Source organism: Zeus faber, assembly GCF_960531495.2.
Source record: "Zeus faber genome assembly, contig: SCAFFOLD_38, whole genome shotgun sequence".
Classification (NCBI taxonomy): domain Eukaryota; kingdom Metazoa; phylum Chordata; class Actinopteri; order Zeiformes; family Zeidae; genus Zeus; species Zeus faber.
Window position 1 is genome coordinate 187,564 of NW_028293134.1, and position 19,080 is coordinate 206,643.

Sequence of the window (19,080 nt, forward strand, 5' to 3'; positions counted from 1 at the left end):
AGGACACATGTGGTGGTCTTGGCTCCTCCTACGGTGGCCCCTTCAGCATTTGCTCCCACACCGTCAGCTCCTCCTGGGGCGGGACTCCCTGCTGCAGCTAATCTGACGGCAGCTCCAACTGTGGCAGCGGCTCCTGGGGCGGCTGTCCCCGTGGTGGCTCCACCTGCGGCATCTCCCCCTGTGGCGTCTCATCTGGCGGTGTCCCTAACTGCGGCGGCTGTTCCAGCGGTGGCCTACCCAGTTGCGACTCCACTTGCAGATCCTTCTGGGCCAGAGGCCCTGGCAGTGGCTCAGAGGAAGAGGGGATCACCGCCAGCCAGGAATGGAGGCGCCCAAGAAGCTGAAGGAGGTGGCAGACGGGGACTTGGGGTGGGTGGTCTGGGGGAGATCCCCCTCCCTCGGGGGCTGTCTCTCCACTTTGTGGAATGACGGTCACGAGGGGCAGGTGAGTTCCCCTGCTTCCCCCAACAACAGGTCTTATTCCTGGGCTGACCTGATGGATGAGAAGCCGGGAGACATTGTGTTGGGGTTGTATGACTAGTGTTGGGTTTGGTTCTGTATTTTCTTATGTGTAGTTTTGTGTTTTTCGGTTTCGATGCATGGTGGTGCAGTGTGCTTAGTTAGGGCTGGGCTACAGGAGTGGCAGCGGCTTCCCTCTTATAGGGGCTGGGCCATAGGAGGGCAGTATAACTATCTACAGGAGGCAGCAGACCTCCCCTCCTTGCGTTGAAACATCTAACCCCCTGCTCTTACTGTCTTCATCGCTGGCAGCCTTAAACAGCTACAAACGACAGCATCCCACCCGATGAGTGGCAAGCCGCAGAAACACAAACGCTCCATAGACCAAACACACATGCTGGTCCACAGCGTCTATATATTTGTGACGCACAGCACGAACACACCTGTAATCAATCAGTTAATTTTCACAGGCGATTTACTTTTCCAATCTCTATGTTCACCACAGTGTTCACTTGTGTCCTTATGGAGAACATTGTCCCCAAGGAACCTTAGGAAGGACAGACTTACATGGACTCAAGCTCATAATGCGAGTAATGTGTGTTTGAGATGTTTTATGTACTTGTAGTGCGCTGTGGCCAATTCTTTCCCCTGTATTTGGAGTCAGCTTTAACTCCAAAGCGGTGGTCAAGGTTTTTGCAGTTATTTAAAGCTTAAAAGAAGCATTTGAATGTTTATTTTCTCTTTTAGACATGAAGAATATGCTCACCAAAGAGAGAGAGGGAACAAGCCTCCACCACCTTGGTGAGAGGAACCCCGTGCTCCTATCCACAGCCCAAAGACATCTCAAAAGACAACAGGAGTTATATTTACAATGGGAGGACTTGTTCTAATTGACTCAGAAATCATTTACATTCACACTCTGGAGAATCAGCAGAGAGAGAGAGAGAGATTTTTTTATTTATTTTTAAAGAATCTTTATTTTAACAATTTCTCTAGTTCACAGTTACAGACAATACGACAAACACACTTGGTTCACTAACAGATTTCTACACGTTAAAAACAGACTGGAAGCACAGGTCGTCCTCCACCAGGGAACAGATGGCGTCATTAAAACACCACAGCTTGATGAAGACGTCCAGACTCTTCATCAGTCTGTGAAAGTTAAAAACAATCAAGACTCTGGCCCTGACCAATGCTACAAACACTCTTCCTAAAACACTCTCCTTTCCCCTCAGTTTGTTCCTCCTCGTGAGGTAGATGGCCATCTTCGCTTCCCCGACTAGAAAATTAAGCAGTCGCCATTTCTCTGCGTTGGCCCTGTAGTATCCAACCCCAAAAATAAAAACGTTTCTGGACCACTCCTCCTTAAAGAGCTTAAAACTTTCCTTTAAAAGACTAAAAAGCTCTAAAAGTCTGTCGCACTCTGCAAAATAGTGAAACACGGACTCTGGCAGTTTGCAGAATGGACATTCATTTGCGACCGTGGGATTAAAAACAGAAACAAAGCTGTTGACAGCTATGGCTCCATGTAGGACCCTCCATTGGAGGTCCCCCGTCCTTTTCTTGGAGGGAGCTTTGTAAAAACTCCTCCAACACGGCTCCTCCTGTCCCCCCATCTGGAGCCGTCCCCTCCAGACAGTGTCCTGCCGCCCCTCCAGTCCCTTCCTGTTTAAAACAACCACACACTCCTTGTAAAAGGCCTTCCCGCTGGCTGCGTGCATGTCCAGTTCTGCATAAAGTGCCCTGTGCAGCAGCTTCCCGGAGGACCCCTCCAGGTTGGGGGTCAGGGTCATCTCCGGGAAGGGATCCTCCGGGTTTGGCTCCTCCGCGCCTTCGCCGTACTCCTTCAGCAGGGCCAGCTCATCCTCCGTGAGCCTCTCCCTCCACCTCTTGAGCACCAGGTGTACGATCCTGGTGGACCTCACCCCCAGCCGCTCTGCCATGGCCTCGCCGTCCTGCAGGTCGCTCCCCGCCGCCGCCACCACCTGCCTCAGGGTCAGGACCCCCGCCTCCCTCAGGATGCTCCTCAGTCCTGGAGTGGCCCCGTCCTGCACATCCAGCCTGGCTCCTCCGATCACCGGCTCCTCCAGGAGCCAGTGGAGGGAATCTGCGGCCTCCCTTTTCCTGTTCTTAAATAACCCCCATGCTTTAAAAAGCTCCTGATAAAAACGGGGTAAGCCCGACTTGTTTAGAAGACTCGTGTCCATTAAAAACAACGAGCGGTCAAGTCCCATCCTCCCAGTCCTCTTTAAGACCAAGTCCGCCACGACCTTCCAAACGTTAAAGTACCCCGTTAACAACTTCTGCACAAACTGTAACCTAAAAGTTGCCACTCTGCTTTTGATGTCCACCACACTGTGCCCCCCTTCCTCTTTAGGCAGAAAGACCCTTTCCTTCCTGACCCAGTGGAAATTCCGCCCCCAAAAGAAATCCATCAACTCGGCCTGTATCTTCCTAACTAGCAGGTCTGGTGGTTGGACACAGGCCACTCTGTGCCACAGCTGTGAGGAGAGAGAGAGAGAGAGAGAGAGAGAGAGAGAGAGAGAGAGAGAGAGAGAGAGAGAGAGAGAGAGAGAGAGAGAGAGAGAGAGAGAGAGAGAGAGAGATGCAAGCATGAAGTAGTGGGATTGGTTTTTGTTATATATTCCAATGTAGCAAATTAAATGTGATTCATTGTGATCAATAATATAATTCCCATTTCTATGCACTACAAAGACAAAAAATAACCCTTTGTGAAACCAGCTATGTTAAGTAAAAGCATGGTGATGGGATAAACAGATGTTAAACCCTGGTAAACTATGGAGCCAAGTAGTGGAGATACTGTAGGAAAAACATAGTATAGTGTGATTTTACCATAGTATAACCATGGTTCTTCTCTCCGTCAAAAACCACAGTTAACCATATGTCCGCTTACCATGGTAAAACTATGGTTAATATTTGTAAGGGTTGTTTTGTGTTTGGAAACTTTGCCTCCCTCAAAGAGGCCTAGAACTCAAGCAGAGTGGATGTCTCAGATGTGTCTCTTACCATAGAGTCGCAGAAATGTACATACTTTATATTTGCAAATGTTTAAACACAGCAATCACCACTGGAAACAGCTGAAGACACGCTGAAATGTCTATTGTTACCAGCATGGGGAATCTGCCTCTTCTCCCGCTGTGTCGTGGTCCATTACACAGTCAATGCCTGGAGAATAGCTAGATGAATTGAACATTCCTGAGATTATTTAATGATAATAATATATAAATATAGAAAAATTCCAATGAAAAGAGGAAACGGCTCTAAAATGTAATTGACTGCTGGTAATATTTTAAGGAGAAACTAACGCCATAATTTCACAGCGTGTAGGGGAAGGTCTGAATGACATCTCGGACCTTAATCTGACCAGTGCGATAGATCCAAGTCAGTGTTAGCAGTGCATACTGGAATAAATTTTCCGTAATGATGCTCAGTTTTCTGAAAGCGACGCTGAGAACGACAGAGCCGCTGAATCTGATATTATCCCGGACTTGGAGAACATTTCAAATAGCGGATTTCAACCTGAATGTGACGATGAAATGGAATATTTTCAAAAATCACTTTAGGAGACCGACGATACACCCGTTGTTTTTACAATGGAAGAAGTTGATGACGTGATGAAGTCCATAAAGGTTGATGACAGATATTCAGAGTTCAGGTTTTCTGAGACTCAAATTGTTGATTAACTCTACATTTTGTTGAGTTGTCCGTACCTTTAAAGTCCAACATAATTCTACTTTTATAAAACATTTATACTCTTACTTTTAAATGAAAGCTTTTTTAAAAACAAAAATAGTTGTGTTGTTTACAGGTTCAACTCTGTTTGTGATTGGCCCATTCAGCATTATGTTAATAAGCCGTGAGGCCTTGTTTGTCCGCCAACCCCATTTGCATTCTGGGAGCTGGCTGAATAAAGCAAGTCTGGGTAAAAGTTGGAAGTGATTATCTCAGCATCACAGTTTGCCACAACCTTGTCAATATTAAGTCAAAGCTTTAAAAATATTTGCTTGATTTGCACAAGGGACACCTTGTTTGGAAGCTCTGATTCTCCACTTTCAAATGATGCAAAAAAAAGGGCAAGGCTGCCAACTGACCCTGAAGTGTGCAATGGGTCCCACTTAAGAATGTGTGACCCAAATTCATAGATAGATGTGTCAGAAGACTTTGAGAGTGTAAAGAGCCGAACTAAACTTGGTTCCACCAAGATTTGAACTCAGATCACTAGATTCAGAGTCCAAAGTGGTAACCACTACTTCTCCGGGAGTTGAACCCTGACCGACTCCCACCCTAACTGAGAATCATGCCACTAGATCAACCACCCAAGTTCAGCTGAAGACGCTGAGAAAATCGGAACGGCAGCTTTAGTTTGGTTGGTTGTAGGCAAAACCGTAGGAGAGTCAGCTATCAATGGTTCATTTCCTTCATCCAAGCTATTATAGCTTTCGTCCCATGAGATGGCATTGATTCAATCAAGTTCATTGCGACAGGATCACTGTTACTGTAAAACGAACAATTCCTTCCTGTTTCGCTTTTAACTATTTGGTATTCAGGTTAGAATGAAGAAAAGCAGGGAGCGAAAAGTAACTCAGGTCGGTTCTAAAGGAATTGCATACAGCTTTGTGCCAAAGGCATTTTTATGGGCAAGTTTTCTTTGATTGCTTATCGATTTCAAATGCTTTCATCAAGCTCTGCGTCAGAAAGAATTTCTTGCATTCAAATAAATGCACACTCTCTGTAATACACAGTCAACTTGTTAAAGAAGAGAACCAAATGACATGTGAGCTAATCAAACAACATAATTTTATCAGAACAGTGCTTATTTGACTCATTTTAGAATGTGTGACTAAAATTCCGAGACACATGTGTCAGAGACTTTGAGTGTAAAGTACAGACATAAACCAGGAAGTTCCACTTAGATTTGAACTCAGATCACTGGATTCAGTGTTCAAAATACTAACCATTACAGCATGGACAATACATGCGGCTGAATTAGATGCGATGGCAGATGTGTCAGAACACTTTCTGAGTGCAAAGTGCAGAAATAAACCAAAGCAGGTTCCACTGAGATTTGAACTCAGATCACTGGATCCAGAGTCCGAAGTGCTAACCATTACTTCTCTGGGAGTTGAACCCTGGCCCGCTCCTACACTAACTGAGAATCATGCCACTAGATCAATGAGCCAAGTTCAGCTGAAGTCGCTTTGAAAACCGGAACGGCAGCCTGAGTTTGGTTCGTTCTTTCGTGTAGGGCTACACAGCCAATTGGGACATTAGCCAAGAAGTGGTATCGTCATCCAGTTAAATGAGGCCGCTGACTCCATGTGGTGATTTGAAGATTGGGCATTCAATAATGATGTGTTCAACAGTCTGTGGTTTTCCGCATTCGCAGAGATTTGTGGCAGACTCTTCAATCATATGTAGATAGGTTTTGGTCTTTGCTACTACAGAGCTAAGTCTGGTGAGGTTGACCCAGGCTTAGTTTTGTTGGTTGTAGGCAAAACCGTTGGAGAGTCAGCTATCAGTGGTTCATTTCCATCATTCAAGCTACTATAGCTTTTTTCCAATTAGATGGCATTGATTCATCAAGTTCATTGCGACAGGCTCACAGTTACTGTAAAACAAACAAATCTGTCCTGTTTCGCTATGACCTATTTGGGATTCAGGTTAGAATGAAGGAAAGCAGGGAGGGAAAATTAACTCATGCTGGTTGTGAAGAAATTTCAAAGAGCTTTGTGCCAAAGGCATTTTTATGGGCAAGTATTCCTTGATTGCTGTGAGGTAGTCAGACATCATTTTATCAGAACAGTGCTTATTTGACTAATTTCAGAATGTGTGACTGAGATTCCTAGACATATGTGTCAGAAGACTTTCTGAGTGTGAAGTGCAGAAATAAAGCAAAAAAGGTTCCACTGAGATTTGAACTCAGATAATTGGATTCAGAGTCCAAAGTGCTACCCTTTACACCATGGAACCCCATTGTAGCAGCATCAAAATTGGAAGCACTTGGAAGTTGACTGTGTATTACTGAGAGCAGGCTTTTATTTGAATGCAAGAAATCCCTATTTGCCCAGCACTTGATGAATGACCTTGATTGAATCAACGCCATCTCATGGGAGAAAAAGTTATACTAGCTTGGATGAAGGTAATGAACCGCTGACCCTCCTAAGATTTTCTCATAATATGGTGTAATGGTTCGCACTCTGGACTAAAAGCAAGAGTATACATGTTTTAGAAAAGTAGAATTATTTTGGAGTTTAAAAGTACGGACAACTCAACAAAATGTAGAGTTAATCAGTGTGAGATAATATCAGATTCAGCGGCTCTGTCGTTCTCAGTGTCGCTGTCAGAAAACTGACCATCATTACAGAAAATTAATTCCTGTACGCACTGCTAACACTGACTTGGATCTATCGCACTGGTCAGATTAAGGTCCGAGATGTCATTCAGACCTTCCACTACACGCTTTGCGTAATCCATAATGATATGGAGAAGAAAGTTTTCACAAACAAGTGAGACCAAAACCACCCTGTGCTGCGCTTTAACTGTCTGTCTACGGAAGTGACATAGGTGCATGACGCAAAGGTTTCTTCTTCTACCCCGTTTGACAACAATGGCTCCGTGTGTGTGAAATTAGTATGATTTAATGGTTGAATTCAATAAAAACGGTTTCACATTGTGACTTTAAATACAGCGTGTTAGTATAAGCATTAAATAATCTAAGGAATGATCAGTTCCTCCAGCTATTCTCCAGGCAGTGACTGTGTAATGGACCACGACACAGCGGGAGAAGAGGCAGATGCCCCATGCTGGTACCAATAGACATTTCAGCGTGTCTTCAGCTTTTTCCAGTGGTGACTGCTGTTTTTAAACATTTGCAAATTTAAAGTATGTACATTTCTGCGACATCCACTCTGCTTGGGTTCTAGGCCTCTTTTTGTAAAACACAGTCAACTTGTTAAGGAAGAGCAACAATGACATGTGAGGTTGTCAAACAACATAATTATATCAGAACAGTGCTTCTTTGTCTCATTTTTGAATGTGTGACTTTAATTCCTGGACAGATGTGTCAGACAACTTTCTGAGCGCAAAGTGCAGAAATGAACCGATGCAGGTTCCACTGAGATTTGAACTCAGATCACTGGATTCAGTGTCCAAAGTGCAAACCATTACAGCATTGAACCTCTATGTGGCTGAGTTAGAATTGGTCTCCTGGGCATCTCCGGGAGTTGAACCCTGGCCCTCTCTCACCCTAAGTGAGAATCATGCGACGAGATCAATGAACCAAGTTCAGCTGAAGTCGATTAGAAAACCGGAACGGCAGCCTTAGTTTGGTTGTTTGTAGGCAAAACCGTAGGAGAGTCAGCTATCAGTGGCTCATTTCCTTCATCCAAGCTACTATAGCTTTTTTCCCATGAGATGGCATTGATTCAATCAAGTTCATTGCGACAGCCTTACAGTTACTGTAAAATGAACAATTCCGTCCTGTTTCGCAATGACCTACTTGGGATTCAGGTTAGAATGAAGGGAGGGAAAATTAACTCAGGCCGGTTCTGAAGGAATTGCATACAGCTTTGTGCCAAAGGCATTTTTATGGGCAAGTCTTCTGGGCAAGAAGTGATTTCGCCCTGGCGCAGAGCCGGCTCTTGCCCTCTTCACAAATTCCTCCACTTCCTTCAGACTAGGGTTCGTCAGGTTAAAATCCACTGTTGGTTACGGAGGTGTTGTTCTCAGTGCTTCAGACGGATCCCAATAGTTGTTCTCTGTTGGGGTCACTGTAGGTGCCTCTGAGGTGGTCGTAAATGGCGTCTTCTTACAATCTTACAATTCTAACTAGAAAACAAACCAAAAAAATATCATGAATCAAATTTTCCTCGACACATTTCTCGAATGTTGCCTGAACATAATCCCATCGACACAATCCATTAATAAAGTAAATCTAACAATGATAAATACTAAACTGGACAATCTGATCACTACTGGTTTATGTGATGTAATTCATATGTGGCTTTTGTCAAGAGAAGACAGACCTAACCGCATTGGTCTCCTGGTCAGCTATTCATGCTGACACAGTCCTGTCACACCATGTGATCGTCCTCGCATTCCCATCATCACTCATGACAGGATGAAAACTCAGTAGAGCTTACCTTTACTGGGATTCCATTCTGAAAAACATGTCAATTATCACCAAACAATATTTTAATCATGACAAAGCGTCAGCTTGAAAAGTCCATCATGAGGTCCCTGCATTGTTCTAAGCACAATCATTATGTTTTCTTAATTCTCTAACTATACCCCTCCTTTTTGACAAATGGTACCTTATGTCAAACAAGTAAAACAATGAAAAAACTTGTGGGAAAGATGCCGCTCAGTACATACTGTACCAAGTGGCTCTGCCACTCCAATAATTTTGTGCAGGATACCTTTGAGTAGAGGAAAAGACAAAGTTAGTGAGCCTGTGTCGTCAACCATCATTAGACAAAGCAAAAATTGGGTATGGCGGCTTTGATGGCTGCATTGGCTATTGGCTGCATTTCCTATAGAGATGGGGTCAAGTACATTAATGTAAACAACACAAATAGGAAGATAAAAATGGGGGGTTATGAGATCACAACATTAAACAGATGTTATGTATGTCTCATCAAACAGCTACACCACACCGTATCTCACTTGCCTGTACATATTCATGCAATCAAAACAAAAACAAAAAACTGTTTAACACAGATAGAAACACAAACACAACCGGTTGTACAAAGATAGACACACAGTTTTATACAAAAACAGATGACGGACAAACAAACCAAACAAAAATCCTCCTTTTGTTGTACTCATGAGTTTAAATCATTGTAGTTGAACTTTTCAAGAACTTCAGTAGCAAGATCTGGGCGAAGTCACAAGGGCTATCGCTGTCAAGCAATCATGTGAATCTCCATAAGAGTGAAGAAGAGAAGTTGGAGTAAGCAAAGTGAAAGTTGCACAAGTCGATGATGGAGAGGTGATGTCTGAGAGAAATGAGCCGGTTTGCTTTGTAGCAAGATAAAGGCTACAGCATATAATCAACCCAATGACCCCGGCTCCCAGTTTCCGAGCACAGTATGCTACAAGACATAATTCATTTCCATAAGATTACAACAACACAGCTTACATTTTACCATCTTATTCAACCACAGTTAAATTAATCCAGCAAACCCAACATGGAGCTGGTGCCCAAAATTTTTTTGAAAAACAACAAATGGTTCAACCGTGTAATGGCTTGGCAAGCATTGCCTCGTTCCATGATCCAAAAACAACAATAACCAAAACAGCCAAGAAAGGCCATGCCAGGGTGCGACCCTGAGGAGACAAAATTAAAATAAAATAAATATCATGACTCAAATAATGAACGTTCTTTTGTGCTGCCTGGAGTTATAAGGGGAAAATTTAAAAAAAAAACATCTAAATGGCCAACGTATTTCACATTTATTTTAGTTTTTTTCGTAAGCGGACGTAGACAATACATTACCTCTCTTGTATACAAAACAAAACAATTATTCCTCTTTGTTAAACTACTTGTTAAGTTTTATGCTCTATATCAACATCTACCTTAATCAATGTCAAATCGAGATTATTTCTCGATTAAGACAAAAAAAATAAAAATTAACAATATTCATAATATTGTTTGATTATACTTAAAAAATCACCAGCCTTACTGATAATCAAAAAACAACCGGTAAGGATTTGAAACATACAAACACAGTTGTATATCACACCAAAACTAACAATTCACTCATGCAATATCATGATTTAATGTGTAGTGTTAAATCTATAGTATTTAGTTATTTATCATGTCCTTTGATTTAGAATTACCAATATACTAATGCTTTGTGCCATTCAATTTGTTACTGTTGTAACACTGCAGACTTTCCCTCTGTGTGATAGATAAAGGATTATCTTAGCTAAACCAGCAGATCACTTTGACACAAGAACACAAAAGTGGAAAATAAAGTATATTTTAAAAAAAATAACTCTTTATAAACCCAAAGCTAATTAATTTCTGCTGCTGCTATGCATCATATCTGCTCTCCGCAATGTCTTAAAACATATTTTGGAAGCAATTTTTTTTAATCTATATTGATCAATTTAGTTTTATCAATTTGGAATGCTTTGCAATAAAATCTATTAACAACGCACAAACTATAGTTAAAAAAAACCTCACCATACTCCTAACCTTACCAAAGTCACATTTAATGAACCAAAGACACCTTCCAGCAACTTAAAACCTGCTTCAACTCACCACAACACTATTATCAACATAACCATTATCTCTCTAAACACAATCCACCAGTTCAAAACGTGCAATATCTATGCATACTACCGCAGCATTGACCTTTGTTGTACACCATTTGACTACTAGTTAAATCATTCAGTTCTAATATCCTGCGAAAATAACTTTTACACGCACTCCTCTCCAAGTTTCATCCGAAAACAAAGAATCCCAAATGCATCATAGGCAAACTTTCCCACTTTCATTGTCATTGTCTTTCATATCTCAACTTCCCTAATCCTTTCAGTCTGTCATTACCTTTACAGCTCTCTCTCGCCTTGTTACATATACAAAAAAAATTGAAATCTTTTTTTTTCCCCAAATTAATTTAAAACCTTACGGTATCCTTTCTAGCAATCCTACCAGATATTTTAGATTATAATGGTACTTTTAGACCAAGGACTCATGTGTGAAACTAGTTTGACATGTTATGTACAGCACACATACCACGCATATCTTGCGTTCATACATTCGCTTGTTTAATTGAGATTTTTATCAGCCAGGAGGCTTAACAAAGCCAAAGAAACTGATAGAATCTCTCCGAACTCATCTCATCGATACATGTTCCTGAGTGATCAATCGGCCAGACACCAATTTGATCACAAGTTATTTGATTTATTTAAAACGTACTGAAACTAGTTAGAAAGCAAGTCGCAGAGCTGGATTATCAATACCTCCAAAATAAAAAAATGAAAAATAGTAAAAACAATAAACAAAGCAATAATTACAAATATAATATTAACAATTATTATTATTGTATTTGTTTTTATTTTTATTCCCTTTTTTATAATCAATTTTACTCTAGTTATAAATTAATTGTATTGTATTCCTACAACACCAAAAGTTTCTTACCTTCCCTCAATGCTTCTGCTAGGAGGAATCAACAATACTCTATAATATTATTCTATAATTTTATTCATTAATGTCGAGTTATTACTGAATAAAAAATGTACATTAAAATAAGATAAACAAAAACCCACAATCCTCTTGATCGATACAATATTGGCCACTTCCACGGTCCTCCAGACCGATATATCCACTACCCCTTCCTAGTTGCGCTGCACGCAAACAAGCCATATGTCTATGTGAGGGGGGGATTTCTGAGTTAACAAAGAAGATTACCCAGAGCCATTGACTACACAATAGCTTTTCCTTCGATCTTCTCTGATCGGTACAATATCTCAGTTAGTCCTCACCTTCATTTTTTCAAGATCTCGTGTTGTTCCTTCTGGATCTGCCAGTCATGTCCAGACAACTCCTTCTTGGATGTCTTCACAGTCGGTTCCTGCCTGCCATTGTGCACACAACCTGGTTAATGAAGAGGTCCAACAGAGCCAAGCAGAGATCCTGCCGATTATCCCAAAACCGTGGAAGAAATTCTTCTGCAATGATGGGTGAGGTTAATCTGCCTGCTACAAGAAAACAAAAACTGAGAGTATTCAAGATTATTTATTCTGCAGAATAAAGAGAAAGGTTCAGTCCTGCTCCAAAGCAGTGTTCTGACCAGTCTGATATCATTTCTGAAGACCGTGGGTTTTATACAGAAACAGAGGGTGTGGCTTGGGTCATAAATGATTTACAAGTCTGTGTCCCTGAACTGTCTCCCTGGATGCCAACCTCAAACAGTTACATTTACAGGAACGTGTAAATGACTTGGAAGACGTGAATTACAATCCCTTACAATGCACCTCCAGGCTCCCCTGTGGTTATTCTTCATCTCCATACAAGGAAAACAGGATGAAATGTGATCTGGTTCTTCCATGTTAGAATTGACATTGTAGATGGAAAGAACATTTCTCTTTACAAAAAGTTGGCGAGGCCTTTGTCCTCATTCAAAATAAATGATCGTAAAAAAATTTCTCTCACAGATGCTATTTTATTTTGTGTTTTAATAATTACTTGGATTTAAAAAAAAAAATCTCAGAGCATCTCTCCTCCTCTCATGATTGGTCAGCAGTGTCCAGTAAACCACTGCTATCATTTATTGTAAAGACAGCTCATCACAGTTTGAAAAGTGTGTGTGTGTGTGTGTGTGTGTGTGTGTGTGTGTGTGTGTGTGTGTGTGTGTGTGTGTGTGTGTGTGTGTGTGTGTGTGTGTGTGTGTGTGTGTGTGTGTGTGTGTGTGTGTGTGTGTGTGTGAGGCAGAGAAGAAGGTCACCATCACTCAAAATATCTTCATTCTTTTCCGCCCAGGTCAAACATTACCAGGCAGTTCAACCCACCCCAGCGTTCCTCCTTCCCAACTCCCTATGATGTCGATGTGAGTCAGTGGAGCTGTTCACAGCAGCAGAAGATATGGATCAAGACAGAACTGGAATCTTTGGGTCTATGGCCAGGCTCTGCACCTGTGAAAAACCCCATGAAGATGGTATCATTGTGGCATTTCCCTCCTGAGCCAGAGTTGATTGACAACGTCGTGGATCTTCCCATCCCCAACATACTCTCAACTCCATCCATTTTTCATCTGGAAGCTGGATAATGACAAGATAATGACCAGGCTGAAGAACAAATTCAATCTACCATCTATTGAAGGATGTTCATAGCCACAGGTGGCCACTGCAGGTGTCAGGAGACCTTGTGTAATTGTTGGCCTCACTGGACAGTACTACTGGTTATCATCAGGGCTGTGCTGTAGGATCTGCATGAAGAGGTAGTTTGCCAACAACCCACACTGGAAAAGCTCCCCAAGAAGTTCACAAACCTGTTGCCAGCAACTCTGAACTACAAAAAGGCTATCTGTAGGTCAGTGATGGATGAGCTTAGGCGCACAGGAAATTCAACCATATAGCCTATCGGGTCATGGAGATGAAGCACCTCAGGTATGAACGTGCCAACCTGTCCTACCTCCTTAGCTGCCAAAACATCATGGATGCTGAGTCAGGAATGTATGGCCAGAGAACCCTCACCGGGTTCATTAGACAGTAGACTAAACCAGCGCCATTCGGAGAGTATGAGGATTCAGATGGCTGGAACAGAGTCTCTGTGTTTGCTAACTACCTGACTCATTGCCTCCTGTATGAGTACCAGTGCCAGGAGGGTGTGATTAAGAAGCTCCTGCAGGGCACCTTTAGGGAGGCCCTCTGCTCAGACGACACCTGTAAAGTTGCAAGGAAGGTCACCTTTACATCCAGGACCATTTCATCCGACACCATCATGAATGAAAACTGATCCTTGGGTGGGTGATGGTGCAGTCTGAGACAGAAGTGACTGGAGCCCATGTGCCAGGCGTTAGTGAACTGCTACAGGATGACAGAGATGGAAAATGAACATTGTCAGTGGGTAGACAGGTAAGAAATGACTTTAATATTTTCTACTATGAATTTTTTTCTACAATTATTGAACAGCATTGAAATCATATGAATGACTATGATATGACAGCAGCATCATTCATGAGTTTTTTTTATTTTGTTTTGTATTTCAGAGACTGCTGTGAGGCCTTTAGGGTGGCAGGTGAGGTGAGGGGGCTAACGTTCCTGTCTGGATCCCCATCAGAGGTACATCTCAGTAAGAGGGCTACCACTTCCTACAGGCTCAGTGGGTCAATGGAACGCAGGTTTCATCAGAGCTGTTTCAAGCCCAGGGGATTACAGCGTTCGCTCGCTGGAACTATCCACATCTGGTAGGCCTAAAGCATCCAGGTGTTCGGCTTCCAGCTGTATTTGAACTTGTTCTGATTGCAGATCTCAATGCAGTCTCCAAACGGGTGTTAGGGGATAAGACGTATCCTGACCTTCATCTTTCCAGCAGAGAGAGAGAGGTTTGGTATGGATTATGTGGAGGCTGTTTGCTGTCCCGTTCCACTCGCCTGGGAAAAGCACAGGAGCAAGAAAGAGTCCATGCCAGGAAATTCACCTCCACAGAGCAGCCTTCAGCCCTCACGCCCAGTTCAGTCACCCTCCCCTCCATACAAGCTGTACCAATTTCCTGCATTTCCCCCTGCTATTAAAGCAAATGACTACAAGTAGTGATTCTGATCGTCTCACAGTGTCAGGTAAACACATTATTATAATAGCAACATGAAAAATTGTCAATTGTTAGTATCTACAGTATATTTTTCACATAAAGGAAATAATTAATTTTTTGCCTTTCCTCTCATGTTCCTCTTCGAGAAACCACTTGGACACCACCTCTGTCCCTGCAGGCTTCACCAAGCGGGGCTCGCACTAAACAAGTGAAGACTGGTGGGAGAGTGTTTGTCCTAGACCACAAGCGTTGGATACCCCTATTAAGGAGAAAATGGACATCCTGCTAAATAAACATCGTGGACAGAGAACATGCTAAAGCTTGTGGACCAGGAGAATGCTGATATGGTTCAGAACTCCGCAACCGACCCAAACAGTATGCTCCACCCAACAACAATGTTTCACATTGCGTAGTTCGTGAAGTCCATGGCCAAGCCACTGAACACCAGCTCTATATTGAACACCAGCCCAGAGACGCTCCAGGTGAGATAGTAGTTATGGCACACTTTAGCAGAGGAGAGTGAGACAGTCTGTGTGCCTTTTGTTTCAATGCCACCAGCTGTAGTAAATCCACCTTAACCTGCTGCACCTTTAACTGAGGACTTTATCAAAAGGATTATGCAAGGCATCAAAACAAAAGCATAGATGTAGGAAACAAACAAAGTCATGCCCTTCCTGTGGTCAGCCAAAGTCCAGGTACCCAAACAATGTCTCCTCCATCCACTTTTTCTACCAGCAAGGCCCTGTCCGTTATTTATATTGTTCCACAAAGGTTTTGAGGGTGGTCCTGTGAAGCCTATGGTCCTGACGGCCTGACAAACTCCAAAATGCCCTTTCAAGACTTTATGGAGGCTTAGTTCTTCCAACAGAAACTGGAGCACTAAAAGAAGAGGGCAGAGGAAAGAGGGCAACAATTGAGTAAAAGGCCCGACTACCAGCACAAAGGGAGGATATGCCGTTTCTGTCACATGGAACTGAAGCAGGGCGCAAACCGTCCTAATGTGCACACAGGCTTCCCTGGTGTAGCAGAGAAGTGCATTTACCTCCCAGCTAAAGGTCTTCTCCTTGTACAAAGATCAGGGTATGGAAAATGAGATGCACTGGAAGGGCTTCAAGTAGTCTGTATTTTATAAGATAGATGGGAGGTTGAAAATGAGAAATCATGGGTGTGTAAATTGTAAAAAAAAAAATTCATCAGCTTTGGAAAAGGAGACACGAGAAAGTAAAAACCAAAGGCTACCATGGCCATGTCTGTAGTGTTTTTTAATAGTGTTTTAACCATGGGACCATTCGCGTTAAAGGCCAAGGTGATAATAGCTACACTACTGAAACACATTGTGTCAACTCAATTTTGTTTTGCCTGCTCAGTGACGTAGTGCTATGGAACCAATGTAATGCGTATATGCCAAAATGTAAATACACTGGAAACAACAAGAGGCAGTTTGTGTGGTGTAGCGATTATCACGTTCACTTTACACTCAAAAGGTCCTCACTTCGAAACTGGGCAGAAACAGTAGATGTTAGCTCATTACAGGAGATTTGTATCTTCATCAAATCTGAAGCAATTCAATAACTTATGGCAATGTCTTTTTTTGACACAACAATCTCAACATAGCAATAACTAAGTCAAGACTTGAACAAAAAGTAAAAAAAGCAATGACAAAGACTGTGCTTCAAACTTGACAAAAGCCTAGTTGCTGAGTTTTGAAAAAAAAAAATTTTTTCAGCAATAGAACGAGGGAGACTTGATAGTTAAAAACAGCTCCCTGGTTCCAGCTGCATAAAAATTAAGAAGGAGGATACTCAACAAAAAAGTGTGTTTCTGCCCTTTTTCAAACAGGGGATCTCTAACATCCGTAACAAACAGGATTACCGCTTCACTGGAGAAACAGACATCCCTTCTAAAACCAGTGACGTGCAGTGAGGGTTGGGGTTGGGGAGGCACTGACTCACAAGTCAGATTTACAAACATACAGTAGGATCGGCATCCTCATCGTTACCACGAAAGGCCAGCTCCTGTCTTTCAAAATCTCACGATTTTCCTTTACCTTGGCATTGTGGAGGCTGATATTAAGTCTTCGTTGTTCATTCAGAGCCAGATCAATGCGCAAAGTTCCAAAGGTTTTTAAATAAATCTGATTTTGAATGTGAGCAGTTGATCGTTCCTGTTTGTCAAGGCTTCTTGGCAAGTTTTTCAAGTCACAAAATCCCGTATGGGTCCACACAGTCTCACTCGTTGAGAATAAAAGGCAGGGAAAGCAGAAAAGACGTTTTTTTATAGCACAGCCACAAAGCCAGTCTTTATGTGTATACCAATCGTTTGAAAAGAACGAGTAGTTTCCCGTCGATTCCCGACTCCCGTCGTTTGAAGCAAACCTCGTAGTCCTGGCGTCGGTCTCCCAGTATTTATGACTTCTTGCTTTGACTGAAAGTCCAGCTTTGAAAAATGTCTTAGTTTAGAAATCAAATCCTCCATTTTCAGGGCGAGAAATGACAGCTTGTCGCTAAGCTCTACAGCGTCGGACAGCACACTTCTTGTGTTTACTTTTTGCACACGGGTTAGAGTTCACCGTGACCTGGCTGGTGTCAGGCTATCAGGCTGCTCACTATCGCCGCCCTCCTTGAGGCAGAGGTACTGCCTGCCTCAAGGCAAGCATGTTCCCTGTGGATTCATGTCATATCAATAAGATGTAAATATTACACACATACGTGAAATACATTACTGAACACCATGGAAAAGAAGACGTATACTTTTATTACATAAAAGTGTCCTCAACCATCATATTGGAAACATACACAGAAATGGGAACAAGCACGCGCCATTTGCACGCGCTCAATCCAGTTTGTGAGTGATTGCGCAAACTGGAGGGAGGCTCGGCTGTCCATGCCTCATCTCTCGTCTCCGACAGAGACTCCATTTATTTAAGCAGGAAATACAGAATTTTCTGGGATTTTTACTATAAAAATGGTCAAAATACATTAAGAACCACACCAAAATCATAGTCCAGAGGACAAATATTAATACTTGTGTTATTTTATTATTTCGTTTCTTTTTCCTCTCATGATGACAGGGGAGGCACAGCCTCCCCTGCCTCCCCTGACTGCACGTCACTGTCTAAAACTAGTTTTTATTTTGCATGCTCAATAAGTAAGTGCTGTGGAACCAGGCCATAATACAAACACAATGGAAGCAAGGCCTACAGTTTCTGTGGTGTAGTGGTTATCACATTCGCTCCAGGAGCAAAAAGTACCCAGTTTGAACAGCATGACTGCTTTGTTGAGAATGCCACTGTCATGCAAAAGCAAAGCAGACATTTAGGATAATATCTACTTAAGGGGCTTGTCAGAAGTGGGATTTGAACCCACGCCTCCATTGGAGACTGCGACCTGAACGCAGCGCCTTAGACCGCTCGGCCATCCTGACAGTGAAGTGCTCAAATGAAGTGCAATCCATCCAAAACAAAAAAAGTTGGAAGTGGCATTCTACAAAACTTATTATTAACTGGACAAATACCGAAGAGAAAGTGAAATCCCATCAGTGTTTGGCCTCCTTTCAAATTTGTGTTTCTCATTTCCAGCTCTTTCAGCGACTGCCAATACTTCCAGGACAGCCAAGATCCACAAAAGTAAATGTTTTTTTGTTCGTGGCGTCTTCTTGCACTCACTTTTGGTTTGGTTAGGGCCAGTAGAAGTTATCTTGATGACGTCCTCCGCTTCGTCCGACGACTAGACAATTGAAATAGGATGCTAAAGACCATGCACGTGCCAGGCCACGTCTTCAGCAGCTCTCCATTCCCATATTACCCACTCTGTTATTCATGTAAAGGGTAGAGATAAAGATTTATCTATAGATTATATAGATTTTGTGTCCATCAGTTTCCAATGAATAGGGCATTGATGTTCTGACTTGAAGGTTTTTGACCCCATTTTTGTGAATGTAGCTATCCGGATTTTAAGTCTGATTTGAAAGAGAGGCTGTATTTCTGGATTGTCTTCAACTACAGAAGTGGACCACGTCATGTGTCAGGCAAATATGATTCTGAAGAGGCCTTCAATTGCATGTTCCTTGGGGTGTGTATATTTTTTCCTCAGAAATGTTGGTACTGTTATACTTTCATAATATCCCTTTTGTGATGCAACGATCTTGAAAAATCCAGATCAGAGACATGTCTTCTGTGCTGATGGATCATCCGTGCAATACAGAGACAGTAGAGGGCCTTTCAATTCTAAAACCAATATTTCTTGACTTTATGTAATGATTTGCTTTGCAAGGAAGGCTTTGCTATTTTTGAAAATGTTATCGCCACAATAACAATTATATTGTGACTTGTATTTCAAGAT